We start from the raw sequence: 15,087 nt of genomic DNA, 5'->3' as shown, positions 1-15,087 counted from the left end.
CTTTTCCCTGCCATTTCAAGCTCTTTAGGTTAAATGTGACGGAAGGCAATATAAGCTCTTTTGTTGTGTGATTCAGCTCTGACGTGTACTTTATTTGAATAATTTGGGAAAAGTGATCACTCTCCGTGCAGGGACTAATTTGAAAATGGCGTACCTGTTTTATTGCACGTTCACTTACTAACATGTACTTTAATGTTGAAAGGTGATAGAAGTTGGTATATCCTCTTTAGTGTTCCCATTCAGGAGCCTTAAGCACAGCTTTTCTACCTTGGTTCTATTAGTGTTCCCATTTTGATGAAGAATTTTTGTCTTTTTATTTTTACATAGATTTGTGGTGAAATCGCCTATAATTATAAAAGACGCATGTTTGTATTGTCTCTGCACTATTTTGAGTATTGTGCATAAGGTTTTCATGTGCTTCTCTTTCGACTCTTTTCTGGGGTGCATATATATATTTATTAAGATAATTATTGTTGACATCCCGTGGTACTTCCGCTTTGCTATTCTTAAAACCTGAATCCAGTTTATCCCTATTTTGAATTGTTCTATTTGCCAATTAATGTTTATTGATCAAATACGGAGTGGTTCCGTCATGAGCCACGGGCGCCGTGTGCTCATGACGGAGTGGTTCCGTCAGGCTGCGGCCGTTGGCGGCTGCTCCGCCCACGCTGCACTGATTCCCCGCCTGTGCGGGGGAACAATGCAAGTGGACGGAGTCGTGACGGAACCACTCCGTCATGAGCACAGCGCGCACGTGGCTCATGACGGAGTGGTTCCATCACGAGCATGGCGGCGCCGCAAACACCCCAAACCCCCCCAGCGCCGCAGCAAAATTCGTGCCGCGGCGAAGAGGTTAAAATCACTATTCATGGTAGGAGTACCTGAGCTAATTTTAAAATCACTATTCACCATCATACATACATTGGGCCCGATTCAAAGGCATTTAAGAGTAGTAAAGCTAGGATTCCTAACTTTAAAGTTAGGAATCCTAACTTTACTACTCCTAAATGCCTTTTGTGAATACCTAAAGTCGTAAAGTTAGGATTTTGTCTCAGATTACTTTTGTGAATCGGGCCCACTGTCACAATCACAACAAAATCCATCTCTACTGTAATCATGCATCGTAGCACAGCCTGGAAGCGGTCGGCGACGAGGGTGGGAGCCCAATGATGAATCATGTCACCAACTAGGTTGGTGAGTGAGGGTTCTTTAAAAACACCCTGCAGGTTCCAAGGCATCTTAGCCTTAAGGATTATGAGGAATCCATCCTTAGCAAACTTGTTCTTTTTTTGCTATATTAGTTATTCAATAAATCACCTTTGTGCATAGATTGTTTTACTTTGCTGTCATGATAACATGTTTTCCAATCTTTTTGATCACAAAATAGAGCCATTAAGGTTTTCTTACAGATGCAAAATAATTATCTGCCCATTGTGAAAAGTATCTACGATGCAATATTTTGCTGCATATTACTTTTAAGTTCACCAACTACATCACAAATGTCATTTCCTGACACTTTTTCATAACCCTCTTCTTTGAGGGTATGGCTTAACTGCGCTAATGCAAACTGTATGGCAAAGGGAACCTATTACTAGGTTCTCTCTTGTGGTAGCCCATTATGTTGCTTCATTATGGAGTTTTCGTTCTAGGGCAACTGGATGAAACATACACATTCATCCTCCAACTATAACCAAACACTTACCCTAGCATATAGTTTGACCTAATAACTATCTCAGGGCTCATTCGAACTGCCTCTTCTACTTTCTCTTTTAATTTTTCAATCTGGACCTTGCTGGGTGTGTTGCCTGTTCTTTCTTTATGTCTCATGCTTCTGTCTACGTGATTCAGTCTGGGGTTTCAAGTCCAGCCCTTTCTGTGATATCAGTAGTGTAAGGGATGCAGTGCTCATTTTTGAACAGGTCCCAAAATCATAAGTGTGGAGCTAATTAATATATATATGGGTTGTGGTGTGATAAGTCAACTTGGCTGTTTTAAAACTGGCTGAGAGACCAACGTCAAGATTCAGGAATAGATATTTGACTCATCACTGTATTTTTTTTTTCACGGCATTTGATTTTTGTCCCCATCTTGCACTGAACGAAGAAGCAGTCTGCATATGAATTATGAGTCTGACAGTGTATTTGCGATGGGACAAGGGTCGTTCATAGAACCTCTGTTATACCTCACGTCACTTTTCAATGATTTTGGATTGAGAAGCACTGTGTGTAGCGACAATACTTTAGAGGAGGCATTCATTGAAAATTCTTCTTTGAAACTGTTTTAAAGGCATATGGTTCACATAGTAACATATATGAAAGATTGTGTAAATAGGAAAGAGCATATCACAGTGTATAATGCAGGCTAAGATGGCAAGCGTTTAGGTAATTTCCAGCCGAAGCTTTGAGGGGTAGAGACAGGCAGAGGCCAGGGCTATTGGGGGACGGGGGGGGGGGGGGGGGGGACAAAATAGCATGGGATAGTTTTCCTAGGCTGAGTGGATAAAAGTATGCTTTATTTTAAGATGAGATTACCTCTGGGGAATTAAATGGCTTATCAAGTCTCTGACTTCTGATAAGGCTGCAGGAGATGATACCCTGCCACTGTATTTCTATAATACATTTCTAGACATATTGACACCTACGCTACTTACTGTTATCATATATATCGATCATGTGGGTGATACTCTTGATTCTGGGATCTATACCAATATCACAATATTTCTTTAAAAAAATAAATCAGCTGAAGAAATGGGGTTTTATCGACCAATATCTTCAATTAATTTGAATGCTAAAGTCTTTTTGAAAGTGTTGGCATCAAGGCTCACCACTTGCATCCACAATTTAGTTTCTCGACAGCAGCATGGTTTTATTCCAGGTAAGGACATTACCAGTCAAATCAATGGTGCTGTGGCATTGTTTGATGCAGTTAAGCATACAGGGTAATAGGTGATCCTATTAGGCGCTGATAAAGCATTTGATATGGGGCCATTGGTCTATTTATGGTCCACTTTCTAGGCTATTGGTATTGGTAATAAGTATTTAGATCAGGCCAGGAGCTTATACGGGCCCCAGTGGTTCTACTCAGGCGTCGCTCATCAATGCCCAAGGTGTCTCATGGTGCTCGCCAGGAATGCCCATTATTTTTTTCTCAAATATTACCTACGGCATCTTATTCAGAATACATATATAGCATCAGCTACGGTTAATGAACTGGCTATTTAGATTAGTGAGTATGCATATGATGTGACAGTGTACAACCAATCAAAGCGACTAAATTAACTGCTAATGAGGCTGCCAGATTCCGGATATCGCTGAATATCGCCTTAATTTGTCTAAAACTAGGCGTGGGCTAAAAATCCGTTCCGCTCGCGGAAATTGCGATAATTTGACATTTTCGCGTTCCGCGGAGAGCACGAAAATGTCAAAATTTCCGTAATCCACATTTTACCGGAAATGTGTTGCTTGCTCGTGCTGTAAAATAATACATTCTCGCGTGCGCGCGATCGCCTTACCTGAATCCCTGCATTCGCCGACAAGTTTTCCTGATCCGGTCGCGTTCTCCACGAGATGTTGGATTGTTGGTAGCCATTTGCGCTGTCTCGCGACAGTTCGCGCCCGCAGTAACGTCATTCGTCGCGCGATCACGTCTTTCTTCCCGCGATCATGTATCGCGAGACAAGTGAAAACAAGATGGCCGCGCCAGCGAGCAACTGCATGGGTAAGTTGGCGAGCAGCGACCACGCAGAAAATACCGCGAACGGGCGGGAAAAAAACTTCTGCATCTTCGCGATATTTCCGTGTGGTTGCGGAGATTTTTAACATTTTCGCGATAATTCGCGAAAGTGAATTTGGAAAATTCCACCCACCCCTATCTATAACCCAAATAATTATGAGCCTTATATCTATTGTTAAAAAGTAAAAGATTGTCTCAGTTGCAACGTATTTGGGAATCAAGATCTTCTGTTGAGTTAATCGTTTAATTGATTTGAACTCTGAGCAATTGTTATGTCAATACATTCTTAAGATGAATTATGGAATTGGCAACCAATATGTATTATTGGTCATTGTAATATTGTTAAGATGAATATTCTTCCTAAGTTCCTTTACCTTTTTCAGACCATCCCTCTAGGAGTACCTGATACCTTTTTTAGGCGGATGAAAGGAGCTAAGGTTAGTGTCATATGGGGATATAAAAGGGTGAGGCAGGCCATTGCATATCTGAAGCTCTCTTCATGCCAAGGGGGATGTTGACTTCCAGATTTAAGCTATGGGTTTGGGCTACTTTAGACAATCGTTTCTGGTGCGAAGGTCCTACTATGTAGGAAGCCTGACCCTAATTACTTTAAAGGGGTAAAGTTCAAGCTTATCAATCTGGGGAGATACCTGTTTGGCCTTGCAAACTCCATCTTGACATTTTCACACAACACTTTAACACTGATATTTCAGGATACAGTAGCTAGGCAGTGATATTTTAAAGGCGTCAAATTGGTAGGTCAATTATACAATCAGCAAGGACTCTGTACTTTTGCTATGCTACAACAAGGATATGGGCTCCCTCAAGCTAGCTTTTAATTTTTTTTACAGATATAGAGTATCTCCAGCGTAATTGTCTCTAGTATTATGATCAGTGATGATGTTGCGCTATTGACATATTTATACTCGGAGGATCACAAACTAACCATCTGCGATATGTATCGAATAATGACAGAACATAGAGGAGACGATTTTAGTAGCTTAGCTTGTAAATGGAGTTGAAAGATTGGATTTCCTGTGCAGATCTCTGATTTAACGGATGTGTACCAAATCTTAAGGAATATATTCTTTGGTTACCTCGGTTAACTTGAAGCTGCAGCAATTCAGAACTATCTGTATGCTTATAGGCCAGAAAGGATAGCCAAGTGGGATACTAATTAAGGCAGTAATAAGAGACTGTCCAAGGTGTGTTTTTTCATGTGGCATATGTTTGCTACCTGCATACATTTAGAGTAGTACTGGAGGACTTTAGCTCAGTATTTGTCTCAGCATTTACAGTGTGATTTGTAATTAACTGTAAGAGACATTGGGGCATATTTACAAGCCCCTTGCACCACTGGTATGTCACTTTTTGTGACGCACCAGCTGCGCATTTTGATGCCCCATATTTTCAAGAACACGCAAAGCCACCCTGTGTGTCTTTTCGTGATCTTGGAAATACAGATCATTTTATGAAACACTTTACCTGAAAGGGGCATACCATGGGTGTTGCTGTGGGTGTTTCCACGCCCCACCCATGGCTTCTGTCACATTCCCAGATTTACAACCTTTCGTAATCCTGGGGATGCGTCAGAATGCTACACCTCCCCAGCAGAGCCACAGGGAGGAAAAATGTTTTCATTTCTCCTTGTTTATTCCTCTTTCTATGCTTGCTGCATTCTGCAGCACGCAGAGAAAGAGGAAATCACATCTTGTGATTGTTTTGTTGCAGGAAGGTGCCCCTTCCTGCACAAAAACAATCTCCCCTGAAATGCAGGCACCCTAGCACCATGGTACAAGGCTGCCTGCGTTGGCGCATGGCAGCCAATTGTGTGCCCGTGCAAGGGAAAGCACAGGGATGCAACATATTATTGTAAATATGTCGCATCCCTGTTTTCTTAAAGTTACTCAGTGTGGTGCAGCCAAATGGCCTACGGTGCCGCGCTGAGTCACTTCCTTGTAGATAAGGTCCATTATGCTTAGCTTAAAGCAGTAAATTGGTAAGAATATATCGACAGCCATAGCTCTTGCTCTCATCGTAGCTCATCTATGTATTCCCAGGGATTGGGTAACACTGACTTCCCCCCACAGTATGTCAGCAGTGGGCATTATTCGGTCAGGTCTATGAGACTGAGCTGACAATCATTCGATTTAGAGGTGGGGGGCGGGGATTGCCAGATTTATCAATCAGATATGACCGCTTATGCTTTGGTTTATTGGGAGCAAAATAAGAAATATGAAATGAGAGATACAGCTTGAGAAATGAAAACAATTGAGAATAGAACATGAATTATGAAAAGAAATATATTTTTTAAATATGGAACATGAAATATGTTATATGAAGTCTCCCATTCCTTAGGCGCATATTGCTGTTTTTACCTTGTTTATTCTGAATGCAAATTGTACATATTTCTTCTCTTACTGACCTCATTCAATCCGAACAACAACAACAACAAAAATTACTTTAGACAGTCAAACCTACTATGTTATCAAACTGAAAGTGATTCACTTGTCCGATTTTAGAGACCTCGTGAGAGGATGTGCAGCCCCAGTGTCAACAATTTTTTTAAACTTCCTCGTACAATTCCCACCAGAGCACACGACGACGTGTTTTATTCCACTGCATTGAAAAACTGTAAGTATTAAAATTAATAAATTATGCACACATTCTTATTCCAGGGACGGTGTTGCTCTTGTGTCATTTAGACACCCTTGAAGTACATTCTGCCTACGGAGAGCTGCAGCCTCTCTCACAGCATGTGCAGTTTTAATTAGGTAACTCCTCACGTGGCACCTTTGTATGTCGAACACCGCATTTGTTCCCCCTCTGTCACTGCATATTCTTTTTTTTACAAGTCGTTTTGGTTAACATTAATTGAAATTTCGCCAGTACACTCTCACATAAGAAGGGAATGCTAGCCTGTCATCCAAGGCAGGCTTATTTTCGTTTTATGTAAGTGCACATTGACAATTGCTTGCGAACAGACTCAAGCTACAAATCACCATCTAATCTAGTACTTATTTTGTGTATCAGGAAATCGCTTTTTGACGTGCATCTGCTTTTTTTGTTTTCGGTAAAATTGTGTCAAAGTCGGAGAGATCACACCTAATTACGAAATACCATAGACCACAGGTTATGACCCAGGGAGTCCAACACGGACTTGTTCATTCATTCAATATTCTTGCACACAATAAAATGTTCGATCGACAGTAACAAATGACCCAAGCTGGACGGGGAGCTGAGGCAGCCATGGAAACATATGAAATCTGACCCTCTTTAAGAGTATTTGCAGGGGATAGCATTTCTAAGTGACCAGGGGCGTTGCTTTGGGGGAGGGGGATGGGGGTGTTCAGTGGTTAATTTGTAATATAAAAAGTGCTGGGGCTCTCCTCAGGAGGCAACGCTAACAGGAGAAATGTGCTGGTGCAAACTGTTTCCTGACTAGACCCCTCGCACTTATTATTATTCTGGAGAGGACTTGACCTAATAGTTTGAGCTGCTCATTTCGGAGGTGGGGCACCAGGTTCGAGTCCCAGCATTGCTCAACATACTGTGATTCTGGGGAAAATCATGTGCCTTCTGAATGAGTGTGTCCTTAATTGGTGCTATAAGCGCCAGTGCTGAGGATTAGGTGCCGGTGGAAAGCTCTAGCTCAAATTAAGCACTGGGGGTGTTTGGGGTGTCATGCCCCCTAATAAATGTATTTTCTGGTAAATAATTTGGTACAGGTGCTTTCAGTCGGGTATGGTGAGATGTCTGTTGAATTTTACTAGGAACACACTCTCTCCCTTTCTCTGTTTTAAAGGTCATCGAAAATGTTGATAGTTTACAGAAATGTGTTTCACTCACATGGGGGCATATTATCAAGCCAGACAATACAATTATCGGCGCTTTAGCGGCAGAAAACTGTCGCTAAAACAGCGTTAATGGGCTTGATAATATGCTCTATGGAATTCCAATTGAAGCCCATGTTAAATGTGAAGCACGTCTAACATGGGTTTCAATTGGAATTCCATAGAGCATATTATCAAGCCCATTATCGCCGTTTTAGCGGCAGTTTTCTGCCGCTAAAGCGGCGATAATGTTATCGCCTGGCTTGATAATATGCCCCTTAGTACCCTTACCCATCTGCATTCCTCTCCCTTTCCACTGCCCCTTAAGCCCCTCTGATGCGCCCTGCCCACGCATAATGTATTTTAACATTAAATGCCAGCTTTATTGTGAGAAAATTTGAAGCCCACTCCCCCATGTTTCTGACTGAACTGCATGAGTGATAAGCATGTCTTTGTTAGATATGATTTTTTTGAGCTAATATGATTTCTGTGGGTAGATTTGAGAATTTGATTAATTTGTTGCCCCTCCTATTAAACTGAATTACATTAAAGCTATATGGTGTCCATTATTTTTGCCTCTGTCACAATGTTCTAATTATAATTAGAACATTAGAATGTTCAGCATTCCATTGTAGAAAATTGATTGCTCTGGGCTTCTACGGGCAGGTAGATGCCCTCAGAACAACATTCTAATGTTGTTTTTCATTCACGGCTACTGCTGTAAACAAAGGCCTCTCGAGGCCTGAGGTATTTAAATCCCCTTGGGCTCCGAGAGGTCTTCGTTTTTACCAATTAGAATATTTTGCCCCGTGGGTTGGAATGTTCTAATAGCCTTAGAGCCCTCCTAGTGGGCTCTACCAGCCATTAAAGTCCTGCTCCCTTGAAAATGCTGGAGCGGGCCTTTAATGGCCGGTAGAGCCCGCTAGGTTGGGCTCTGAGGTTAATAGACCATCTTTGAAGTCTTTTTTCGACTGGTACTGAAGTATATCAATTGACCTCAAATACCTGTCTGAATGGATAGTGCTGATGTGTGATACTGAAGTGATTGATACGTATATCAATGGTTTATTGGAATGAATTTAATTCTGGTAAGGTTATTTGACTCTGGTTATCAGTCATGTAATCTGACAGTCATATTAACTATTAGCACGACTGATAATAGAAATTGAAATAAAACTATTCAAAGCTGAAAATATATCTGTGTACAAGAGACAGGATATATAAAAAAGGGACAAGTCATCAGGATAGCAGCATGCTCAGCAGGATGCATCTCTTTAATGGTATTATGAATGTGCTCACTTTCCCCATTCCCTGACGCCCTTACCTCACCCCCCCCCCACTCAGCCACAGCTGAGTTCCACACACAGATCTGAGGCATCAAAGAAGACACATGAAATTCTCGAGTGGTGCTTAAGATGTTTTGATCACGTTGCGGAAGTACTACTGTACTTCCCATAAGTGATGTGCAGCGTCACTCCTACCTGTTGTGTGTTTCACAATATCACCTACGAGTGGTGCATACATGCGTACCTTCCCCCTGCACTCCAGTTCAATTCAACTACCAGTGCCCCTGGATCGTAGTCTCCATCAAGACACATGTCTGGTTGTTGATCTACACTGAAAACACAGGGCCCTATTCACAAACTGCATGTTATAGTATTTTTAGTAATACTGCTAGAGTACTGCTCACAAACTACAAAATTATATTTACAAATCTAGACGACGAGAGCTCCGCCTCTGCTATCTTTTTTTGTGCAGCGGACTGGAGATCTATGCACATTAAATTGTACAATTTGGTAGTAAATGTGGGAGGGACATAGGGGGCTGAAAAATTGGAAATACTTACTTCAAAAAGGGTAGGGTGTAGAGAAGAGTAAGAAGGAGGTTTGTGGCAGCTAAAGAGGCATTTAGGGAGGGACATGCTTCCAACCTCAAATTCACAAACTGCACTGTAAGCCTACTACTGACAAACAGGACCAGAGACAGCAGTCAATGTACTCCAGCTCAGACTTGGAGTAATCTGCCCCCATATGCGGCAAACCACTGATACTTCAGCACACTCCCTTTGAAAATAATGAAGACCGGGATTTAAAATAGAACCTCATTGGAAGTAATGTTAACCTAAATACATTTATTTTGACTTTAAAAAAAATATATGCACTTTCTTTATTATTCTGAAAACATATCTTATTATGAAATATCTTAATAACTTTTTTACATGTAAAATAAATGTAACTTTCGTTTTTGAATTCTTTCAACCATTTTCTAATACATAATATCGAAATATAAACATTTTGCTATATCTGGGTTTTCATTTTATTAAATCTTCAAAAAATTATTTAGTTTCATTTATTGTATTTAGATTAAATATTTAATTCAAATTAGCATTTCTAAATTCTGCTCTAGATTAAAAAATATATCAAATTGAGTTACATTAATAGTTAAGATATTATATTATATACTATTTTTTTTTAAGTATATAACACTTTATAAATATTTTTTCTACTTTACAATTGGAAGCTCTCTGCCTCTATTTTAAAAATTACTAGAAGTAAGTTTAAACCTGTAAACCTCTCTCTCCTCTGACACCATTTCAGGGTGTGGAGACATGTAAGACTGCACTTTGTAGTAAATGTACATTCAGAATGGTGAATACCAAAAATTAAAAATTACTACAAAGTGTTAGAGTAAACTTACATGTGTAGATGTATTCATGTGTAGATTTACCTTTTTGAATACCCCCAAATGATACTCACTGATGACAAATGGTACATGCACAAGTAACCACGTTCTATCCTACAACTCTGTCTTGTGACACTGTCTGTGTGACAATAAAGCATTCCAATAATTTGCCAGTGTGACGTACCCATAGGTTAACGTAAACATACATGCATGGTAAGCCTGCGCAAAAAATTGTTTACACTGGTGTAATCTCACATATTTGTTGCCATTTTGCATCAAGAATGAGATGTGTAATTCCTATGATTATGAAATATGCCATTTCATGTAAACAAGATTTTGTTCGCGTAAAAATAGTAATGGCAGTGGAAAAAACACAAATAAACTGAACACAATTAGCAATTGTTTTAAAGTGGGGCACCTATACGTCAATACGAAAATTAATTTTCAGTTGATTTTTTACCAAAGGAACTGTTTAAGTAACTTTTGTAGTGCTAAATGCATCTTTTTGTATATATATATTTTGTTATTCCTCTCACTGTGGAAGTGCCATCAAGAGTAATGCTTCTGTACCACTAGTATCAACTACTACTAGTATAACTACCCCACCTTGTTCTAAAGATTATTCACTCTTTTTTATTCAGTCATTTTAAATTTTGATTCTTGAGAAAAAAGCATTACTCATCCTTTGTGTCCAAGCTTTGCTGCATCCTCCACCATTGTTTTTTTTGCATTTCTTTTGGGTGGGGGATGGAACCAAGTAAGTTCTGTGCAGTACTTTACAATCCATTGTTTTTTGTCTGTTACTAAATAGTTTGGAGATTGGACCACGGGTGCACAGCAGGCCCATGTAGGATTAAGGGATGATGGTGTAACACCAATGGTCCTTTTGAGATGATATGGGCTCGGGGATTTATGTATTTCCTCCTTTACTTTGTGGTCTCTGTCCTGATAGGTGAATATACTGGGGTGTTTTTCTGTTTGGGGCCTTGTCTGTTGAAGGCCATTAATGTTGTTTTCCAATGTTTTTTCACATTCCTCACTGTTGCTGTGCTAGAGGTATTTTGGAAACTTGGGGATGGCCTTGAACTAATGTGAAAGCTATGCTATGTTCTGTTTTTTTATGTGCCTGTTGGTGGGTGTTATGTGTGTGGCTCCAGGAACCCAGGAAAATGTGGTCACTCATTTTAATTTGTTCTCAGTCACTTTCCTTCCTGTGTGCTTACCCACAATCTTGTTTATGTGAGAGTGAGCTCTGTGTGTATGAGAGTGTGTGTGTGGGGGTGTGCATGCATGTGTGTGGAGGTGTATATGTGTGTGTGTGTTTGTGTGATCATTGATCGCAATTTTATTGTCAATTTTTTTAAAGTCCTTTTGCTGTGCCCATTTTATTATGTTTCTTAGGGACTGGAGAAATTTTTTGTCATTCTGCATTTTCTCCATATATTTTTCCAGTTATTATGTTGTCCTTGTGGGCTGGTTATAGCAGTTTGTAGACCATGATTATAATTATTGAGAATTCATTTAATTGATGGTAGCCGGCTTCCCAGGTGCTCCCATAGGGGTTTCATAGACCCTGAAGGGACACCAGACATTCATTAAGTAGCTTTTCACAAATTTCTGTTTAAGCAGTTGCCTGTCTAACAATACAATTAGTTTACCTCTGAGTATAATATTATTAATATTGATATTATTAATATTATTATTATTATTATTTTTATGCCTATTACTTTCACTGCATTGATTAAAATGGCTGTCATTGTTTTCCTTCTTACTTTTTATTGCCTGCAGGTAGACAAGACTGAGATAGAATGAAAGAGGATAGTTTGCTGTGACTGGAGTCCAGGAGTTATGAAACCTCTCTGCTGAGTGCTACTGCTCGTGCTGCTGTCCACCAAGAAGGGAAAAGATGGTATATAAGATAGGGGCTCCTGCCATGAAAGCGGCTAATTAAGAGAAAATGTTTGTTGCCACCACAAACATCAAGCTTTCATCATTTTCCGCCCAAGATGCACAACCCAGTTCATCTGTGGTCCCCTCTTCTGAGCATCACCCCTGAATCAACCATGGTACCACCACCAGACCAATAGCAGATGTCTTTCAGTGCTATGGGGCCTGCAGTCATAGCTGAAACCAGTGAGTCTGAAATTGAATTGTCCCAGGACACCAAATCTTCCCAGAAAACTCAACAGGGATCAGTGTGTCCTACACTGATTTCCCTTTGTTAGGAGCAGAGCAAGAAGTTAAGCTTGATGCACAACAGGATGTTGTGAGTACTTTTACAATGGACACATCACATTATGTTTTACGGTGTGCACACTGTGTGTTCTTATTCATATAGCAGGCTTTCTATTACTAGCCATTAATCCTTTCTTGTCTTTCAGGATCACTTTTGAGGATTAATTGTTAAGGTCTCTGAAGATATGAAGATCAGAGAAGCACTGGATCAGGAAACTGTGTAGGTAAGAGTATTTTGTATCTTTAGAATTTAAGAGCTTTTCTGCACAACCAAGTGGGAAGGGAACTTCAGATCAAGCAATGGGTCCGGTCATCAGCGGCACTTTTCTAGTCTGCTTGTCCAGGTGCCTGCCCAGACCGTGAGATGTCACGTTTTCAGGCAGTTTCAAAGATAATTGCTGCAAAATCCTTAACATCCTCCTCATACTTTGAGTTCCTGGTGCCCACTATGCACCAAAACTCTGTTGGGGGTTTCAATATAGGGGAAGATACTCAAACTTACATGAGGAATGGGCAGCATCATATTTGGTCATTCATTATTTTTTATGAATGTGTTGCTATTTGTATGATAATTCTGATCACAACAAAGGATCATGAGACCTGGATTTTCTCTAAGCCTCTCTTCAAGTGAATGAGACAATAAAAAAACACTAGACACTGGAGACAAGAGAAGGTGAAGGTTCTAGAAAATGTAATTGGCGGTGGGGCAGATGAGCAAGAGACTGGTTCTGTTGAGAGAATGGCCCTGCAGATATGCAGATCACTATCATTCAACCTGTTCCTGCATTATCGCCACCTGCTTCCATCTTCTCTAAAACCTGTATCTATCCCAGGAAGAGGAAACAGCCTAGATCCACAACACTTTCTGACTTTGGTTCTATGATAAAGTTCTCCTCCCCAGGCTTGGACTTCTTCACACTTAGACAGAATGAGGATCACATTGCATACTGCATAGATTGCCACAGAGCAGAACGTCATTGGAAGTCATATGGACATAATAATACTAGGGGGTTATTATCCCATATGAAAAAACAATATCCAATCCTGTGGGAAGATCACCTAAAAAGATGGCTGTTGCTGGGAGAGAAGAACCTGAACAGACAGGAGGTACTGATTATATTAAAGGTGTCGTCAACACAAGAGGCAGCCTTGTCCTCCTAGTGTGAACTCATTACTTCCAGCAATGTATTCTTGGCACAAGGAAAGGAGGGATGCCACAGTTACCCCAAGGCATCCAAGTAGCCTCCCTTGATGAGGTCACCAGAGGTGAGATCATTACAGAAGATCAAACATAACCACAGGCTAGCAAAGCTGTGTTTAGCAGGGGTCTCTGTACCACAAAGCCTATAATCAAAATCCATCATAACAATTGGAAACTATTGCAAATTCTGGATCTTGACCTACTCCTTTTTTCTTTGGTGGATAGAGGTGTGTTACTAGAAATTGTGTAGGCCCTTTGATCAAAATGGAAGGTTCCAAGTCAGACCTGTTTTTCTATTGTCAATTTACTATAGCTGCACCATGAAGTTCTGGAATTGCATGATTACACAATGAAGGAGAGTCCTTTTCAGTCCATCCATTTATAGACTAGTTTTCAGTCCACAGAGTATATGCGCATCACCGCACTCTGAGTTGCCTTCAAAAGGGTTAGGCTAAGTCTAGCCACCAGCACCCCCACTGCTGATGAGTTTGGAAGCATTTGTCGACATGCAGCAGTTGGAATGTTTCTAATGAACAAAGCACAGAGCTTCCAACGTCCTGAAGAACTCATTACAAAAGTCTATAAATGGCTTCAAATGCAGGCTTTTACTAACATTACAAAACCCTGGGTATAATTTAACTGACACTTGTAACAAGGAGTTGTGAGGAAATTAGGCCTGATTCAAAGGTGATGGTGAGAATCTAATCCAGGGTACTGTGTACCAGTGAGTGTGTTTCAACAAGGTCACATGGGGAATTTGACTGTTGCAGGTGTTAGTCGTTGCTGTACAAATTAGGTGGCTCATAATGTTCCATAGGTTCTATAGTCACTGCACATCAAAGAGTATTCTCTTCAATGTGTGAAATGCAGCTGCCTTTGTAAGTGGGTATATATCACCACCACAGACCAGGTTATGCAAATTTATTTGTATTAGTTTTAGACTCACCAGTGAAAATTACATATTAATTTATTTTAAGAATTAATGAAATGTGCCATTACCAGGAATGGTGTCCGGATGCTAGATTCATGGGAACTGAAAGCACAAGGTATAAAGAAAAGAATCAGAATCCGGCTAGGAATCATGTGGATCTGCATAAAGCCAGGTTTTGAAGGCTTTTCATAAAGGAAGTCTGTGATTTGAGTGCGAAGCTTCTGAGACAGAGATTCTGGTGTCTGGCCACTAGAATGGAAAAGTCATGACCACCTATATGAGAGTAGCGAAACAAGGGAGATTTTTAGCAACCTGTCAAAGAAAGAACAAAACCAGAGAGCAAGACTACAGTATAAGATCTTGGATTAAAGCTAGAGAGGACCATTTTTATAAAAAGCTCAAAGAACAAAGCACAATGCTTTGAAAATTATTTGTTTGGCCACTAACAGACAATGTGAGGTGCGCAGATAGAG

The sequence above is a fragment of the Triturus cristatus genome, chromosome 8, assembly GCF_964204655.1.
Source record: "Triturus cristatus chromosome 8, aTriCri1.1, whole genome shotgun sequence".
Classification (NCBI taxonomy): Eukaryota; Metazoa; Chordata; class Amphibia; order Caudata; family Salamandridae; genus Triturus; species Triturus cristatus.
The sequence above is the reverse complement of the archived record's forward strand: the minus strand, read 5'-3'. Positions refer to the sequence as shown.